Genomic DNA, 7,279 nt, shown 5'->3' on the forward strand with positions numbered 1-7,279 from the left:
AGACATGCCATATGATTTTTTTGTCTTTACTTTCCCTTATATAGTTCAAAAAAGTTCCCCTTCCCACTACTACTATATGTAGGTCTGCCTATCTGAATAGCTATATAGCTCTGATCTTCAAACCTAAACTTGACAAAATAACTACAATACTACCTATATAAACATAACACAAAACTAAACAAAAGATTGGTCGATGCCATGATCAACTAACACAATATTATTTGCTTGGAGTTGTTATCGTCGTTGGCCCCATTGTTGGGTCCTCCACAAGGGTTGTCGCTGGAGCCTCTAGGGTTGCCAGTGGACATCCGCCTGCAGCGCAAGCCTCTCGAACTCGATACTTCCTCAAACGGGCGAAATCTCCTATCTCTACACCCATCGATATATCCACATTATCGATATAATTTAGATAGATTGAGAACATTTTGTTAAGATCCCCAATTCTGCCAACATGCAATTTCTCTATGTTAACCAAACCCTTGAGAGCCTTTTCAATTCCTTTTAGGCGTTGGTCTATAGATTTTAACTCGATTTCTATCTCGAGTTGCCTCTTTTTCCTCTACTCTGCTGCCTCTGCTTGCAGCTTTTCCACCAGAGTCTTGACATGCCAAGCGGTCTCCAAGGTCTTTTGGTACACAATCATCTATGTTTTGGATTTCCTTGTGTTGATGATCCAATCTCCTTCCTCCTCTATTCTACCATCAAAGATAGCCCTACAATGTCTTCGAACCTCACTCTCCCAGATTTCCACTATATCCTTCCCTTTTGTGTGACTGTTTAGCAACAACCTCCGCTGCTTCCTCCATGCATGTCTGTTTGCAAAACTCAAAGCCCTGAGCATCCACGGGAACTACCTCTTGGCCTACTAGCATCACTTTAGCTCTTACTCATTGCACTCCCTGATAACTGAATTTCCCTCATAGAAATTACTATCACCAACTCACAATTACACCACCTTTCAGTGTTTTGCCTTATGTCGATGAAGCTTGCTCCCTAGCTATGATTTAAAGATGACACCCCAGATGAGACTTGCCTCGCCGATATTTGAGTACTTTCCCTCTCAATTTTTAGTAACTCTGACCTACTAGCGATGTTGTTGTTCATTCGTGTGTACTTGTGGACGTCCTTCCTCTCATTTTCCCTTGCCAGCGGTTTGTTCAAAATCATAATCACCCTAACCTTGCTCTTGTATGTTTCCCCTCTTGATTTCGTACCTTCCCACTCCTCTTGCTACATCTCCTATTAATGAGATGATCACACTAACAATCTATTATGGGGGAAATCCTCTCCTTCCCATGATTAACCATCACTCTATCCTTGTATTGCAAACACATACCCCTTCTCGTTTCCTAAGTATGTCCATAATGAAGGATTATTTGTTCGTATGAACTGGTAGATCACTGTCCTGATTCGGGCCCACCCCTTCTCTATCAACCTGCCTTAATGGCGTGGAGTGATCTCTCTCTGCCAACCTTTGGCTTTCCTCCTTTAGCTAGCCCTCTGAAAACTTGCACATCACGTCGGTGAGCAAATGGACATTATCTACCCCTTTATTTTCCACCCTATCCACCAACACATTTGAAAACCACTGAACTAAGGTGAATTCCATGGTTTTCAACACCTCCAGATGTTTTTGAATGCGTTGGGTTAATGGGGGCAAGTGCCAGTTCCATGTTACTTTACTTATTTGTGTGCCACATTGTAACTTACGTGTCACTTGAATGATAAGAGGTGCGGTTCCTACTAGGTCTGGTTCCATGGGAGTTTGCATGGGCTTACAACCATTCATATGGGATTTCTCAATAAGTGTCTTGGCATATTTTCTTTTATATACAAATATCCGGTGATGTGTTTGTCACACCTCCAAACCAAGACACTAATGCAATAGACCAAGATCGGTCATGTCAAAGGACCTTTTCAAATCTTGCCAAAATTCTCTTCTCATAACTGCCTGTGATTACTAAGTCATCGACATACACAACGATGATCACAATATCCCCCCTTGATCTTTGCAGTAGAGGTTAGGATCATAAGGGCTTCTCTTTCAGTCGTGCTGTGCAAAATGCTCATCAATTTGTATAGAAAGTTCCCACAATATATTTCGTTTAAGCAAAATATAATGCTTAATATTTTGCAAAATAGATACAAATGGATTACTGCGATGTAGTAATATCTCTGAAAGAGTATCTAAAAGCATATTTTCAAGATATTTACACCATGCAGAGGTAAAAAACCAGGGCATATATGTTTAAATCCCTCCCATCAAAGTACCTTGAGGTCCCTCTAATGGTGCAAGCCTAGAAGAACTCCAATTAGGAAAAAATTGTATCAAGCCTTGAGGATAGGGTGAAACAATGGAATGTCAAAGCCCTAAACCTGGGTGGTCATCTGATTCTAACAAACACAGTGCTACAAGCTATTCCAAGGTATATCTTATCTATCCTCCCTTCTCCCAAAAGATCTGGGACATCCAAAGGAACTTCTTGTGGCGAGGGGTAGAGGTGAAACGAAAATGGGCGCTAGTGGCCTTAAATAGAGTGCAAACCAAAAGATGCAGGTGGGCTAGGTCTTCAAGATCCAGAGGTAACCAACAAAGAAAATGGAGCAAAATTATGGTGGAGATGGTTAAAAGGGGGGTCATCACCTTGGGAAAGGCTTTGGAAATCAAAATATGCACCTAATTTCCATACAAAAAAGTTAGTTTGGTTATCAAGTTCCACTCAGGGGTTGGCAATTTGGAATTTAGCATGGAATAAAAGAGGTATAATGCAAAAACACTATTCTGGGAAATCAGAAATGGAAAGGAGGCCCTATTTTGGGATGATGTGTGGTAGAAACAAGCTAAGTTATGCAGGGAGGAATGACATCCCTTCAAACTAAGCACATAAATATAAGAGTATAGAGAATTCTACCAATTCTAGGATCAAGGACTAGAAAATAACAAATGGAGGCGATGGAATTTTAATATCTTTCAACGGCCAACCCAGAATGACTTAGCTATTCAGTATCTAACAGAGGAACTAAGAAAATTAAGAATTATGTTCAATAATGAACAAGACCAACTCAAATGGGGGAAAAAAGAAGATGTGGAGTTCAATCTCAAGGAAGTCAAAGCTTATCTTAGTGAGGGATATACTGGTACAAATGATCCATCGTGGAGAAAATTGGATGGTGCCACATTGGCCATAAATTTAAATTTTCATGTCATTGATTTTACACCAGAAGGTCCTAACTCAAGACAAAGTTATAAAGAGAGGATTTATAGGTTCCTCTTCGTGTTTCCTCTCCGAAAACACAAAAGAGAGGCTTAATCATTTACTCAACACCTGTAACTATATGGAGGCACTATGGGACTAATTAGCCTCAATATTTAGATAAAGAAACCAAAGTCGAGAGAGCATACAAGAAACAATAAAGAAATGACAGGTGCATTATACAAAAAACGAGGTGGTGAACCTTACCTGAAATTTCATTCGAGGTTTCATCCTTTGGGAAATTTGGAAGGAGCACAATAGATGAATATTCTCCTATTATAAGCTTCCTGTTGACAACCTAGTGGAAGGAAAAATGTGTCAGCTAAAGGAAACATTAATTAGTACGGGAAATCAACCATTAGAGGAACAACCACCCCCCCAAGGAAACACAAATTTTGAAGTGATGAGGCTTCATGTTTTTCACCCTGTTTTCCCCAAATAAATATATTCTAGCAGGAAGAATTATTCATTACTTTCTCCTCTTACAAGCAAACACTCGACAAAAAAAGGATTTCACACCTCAGAGTTTTTTTGTAGGATAAAGGGAAAGGTGAGTGGGTATCCTGCAGTAGTTGCATTGGTCTTATTAGCATTACGCCACTTTTCATATGGGTCTTCACAATAAATAATCATCATTACACTTTGTTGATTTGTTTTAAAAATAAACATAACATCCAATAGATTTCTTTTGGGATACAATGTTGTTGTTGGTAGTATGATTGTATTTGTGCCACATGTAAAGCTAATATGCGTTAAATTTCTTTCACCTTGCAATATTTTTATTAGAAATGTGTTTGTGTTTGGGCTAGAAACTATGCTAGATTTCTTTTGCTTTGCAATAGTGTTGTTGTCAATTTGGTTGTTTATGATAAAAGGAAATCTAGCAAGTGTTAGATTTCCATCACTTTGGCAATGTTATTGGAAATGTTGTGCTTGTGTTTGGGCTAGAAGTTGTGTTAGATTTCTTTTGCTATGCAATGTTGTTGTTTTCAATTTGGTTGTTTATTATAGAAGGAAATATAACACGTGTTAGATCTCTTTCACCTTGGTAATGTGCTTTTGTTTGTGTTAGAAGGAAATATAGCATGCACTAGATTTCTTCTGACATAAAATGTTGTTATTGGTAGTATGCTTGTATTTATGCTACATGTAAAGCTAGCATGCGTTAAATTGATTTTACCTTGCGACATTGTTGTTGGAAATGTGATTGTGTTTGTGATAGAAGTTGTTGGATTTTGTTGGCTTTTGTTTGCCCTACAATGTTATTGTTGCCAATGTGCTTTTGTTTGTACTAGAAGTAAATAAATCGTATGCTAGATATCTTCTACACTGCAATGTTATTTTTGGCAATGTGATTGTGTTTGTGCTACAATAAACTCTAGAATGTGTAAGATTTCTTTTACTTTGAAATGTTTTTGTGAGTAATATGCTTCTATTTACGTTAGAAGAAAATTTAGCATGTTGTGGATTTCCTTCGCCTTAGAATATTGTTATTGGCAATGTGTTTGTGTTTGTGCTAGAAGGAAATCTAGCATGTGCTAGATTTATTTGACCATGTAATGTTGCTTCTAGCAATATGCTTATGTTTGTAGTAGAAGGAATGATATTGATTGTTAGCTTTCATTTGAGGAAACAATGTTTCATTACGTACAACATGACAACCATAATATTTTTATTTTTGCATTTATATTACTTTTTCGGAAGTTGTGTGTTTTTGGGGAAATATAAAGTCACACTTTACACAGTTCATTCTTTTAATTACAAGTTACGATGTAATTGTTGTTACAGAATTGATGCAAGCTACAATGGAAAATATAATTTTGGCAAAAGGGGACTATGTTGATCTCCTTATTAATGATCAAGTCATTGGGCTAGCAAGGGTTGAATCTGCAGAGTCTGGAACTTATTATGTTGGAAAAAAGGTTAATGTTGGTTATGTTGCAATTTTGATAATTGATCTCATTCAACCACATTTGATTGATGATGATGTTAATGAAGGGGACATACATCCATGGAAGATTGTGGATTTGAGACACCACATAGGTAAATCAAAATATTGAAGCATGTGTTATATATTTTTGATACTATAATAAATGTTCTTTTTTTGAGTAAATACTAACATTATTTACATTTGTTTATAGGTACAAATGTTTCTTCTACATTTTCTATTGGAGACAAGGTAAATCTTCTACAACATGGAGTGAAGGTGGGCGAGGGCTCCATATTCAATACAGAGCTTGGGCATAAAGTGCATGGAAAGATGGTAAAGAAAGGATGCATAGTGGTTAAAATTGAAAAGGTGTTAAAACATAATGTTCCTCTACCACATCCAACAGGGTTTGAGCATAAACTTGGGGGTGCATTAGAATCTTTTGAAATTTGGCCAGAATCAGATTTGGAGCCTCACTGTCATGATCATGCCATAAATATTCCCCAAGATAGGGTTAAATTCATATGTGCAAAGGTTTCTCTTACACATGAATGCATGGGAACACGCATGTGCATTGCCAAAGGAATGCTAGTTCATGTCCACGAGGATGACATTGTTGAGGGTGAAACACTAGGTGAAATGGATTTTGGTGTTTTTCTAGAAGAGATAGATGGAAATTGTGAGATATGCAAAATTGGAGATAAGTCTATACATTGTTTGGTTAGATGGCCAATAAATAAGTTGGTGGACAACAAAGGTGTGATATTAAGGGTCAAGGAAAAGTTCAAGGAACCAACCAAAGAAATGGTGATATGGGATGTTATAGAGGACACAAATCCCTTAAACAAATGGGATGGGTACCTTTGTAATGAAAAAGATAGAAACTCAATTGATATGAATGTAACAAGGCCATATAAAAGGATTAAACGAGTTATGGCTACAAAAAAAACTGCAAAATGTCAAACAAAAATAGATGAAGAGAAAGAAATTCGACTTTTGGCAGCAGATGTATGTTGTAGAAAAGATTGTCTTCAACATGTCGATAGGAAGGCCATTGAAGGTGCTAGAAGGGGTATGAGACAAATAAATACAAATGGTATTAGAGAATTTGTCTTGAATTCACTCATGTCAAACACAGTGATGTCAAGCGGCCATGGCCATGGCCATGGCCTACCACCTATTGCTAGAAATGTAAAGGACATGAGATTTAATGGGAATATTATTTGTAAGAAAGCATGGTATAAGATACATAAAATTCCTCAAAGCACATTCTATAACTACCAACATTATTTCCAACATGGACAGATCAAAGCTATTCATGGTAACACCAACACATGCAAAGCACGAGCTCACACAGTGGCAGCTATAGAAATATTGCACAAAATTGTAATGGATAATTCAGATTTTTCACCAAATCAAACACGTCAAGTTGAAGAAGATGGAACATCTGCTCCTTTAAGACTGCTTCCTTCGACTTACACACAAAATTCTTTGTTAAAAGAGATCAATGAGGCTCTTCAAAAGCTCAATTACCCATCAATATCACAACCAAGAATGAGCAAGATCTGGAATACTAAGTTTCGAGATGTGGCATTTTCAAAGAACACCAACTTCAGTAAATGCAGTGAATGTATTGTGTTGAAAGCACAAATGAAGTCAGCAACTACAAAAGAGTTGGAAGAAAAGGCACGAGTTAGGTTGACGAAACATAACAAGATTGTTATGTGTGGAAGATATTGCTACTATGCCCATAGAATTATGTCAGAGCGGTTTCCAAAGGAGTATTTGAGCATTATCCATGATAAAATGGACAAAACAAAGACATCAATCCCAAGGCTACGTGTCAAATCAAAATCTGTTGTAGGAACAAATTTGGGTTTGTCATTGACAGGTATGCTTACACATGGGCATAAGGCGGGAGGTTTTGGTCATTTCTCCTTACCATTTGTCCATATGGGATCACAATTTACTATTACATCCCTTGCAAAGTGCTTAAGGGACCTTGAAGACCCACAAATGGATATGTATGGTGATCTACTTTATGAAAGTGGAATTTCAAGAAACCCACTTACAAATGCATTACTTGACACCTCTA

The sequence above is a fragment of the Pinus tabuliformis genome, chromosome 7, assembly GCF_031772625.1.
Source record: "Pinus tabuliformis cultivar Carrire ecotype Pingquan chromosome 7, CPIR1, whole genome shotgun sequence".
NCBI classification, from domain to species: Eukaryota; Viridiplantae; Streptophyta; class Pinopsida; order Pinales; family Pinaceae; genus Pinus; species Pinus tabuliformis.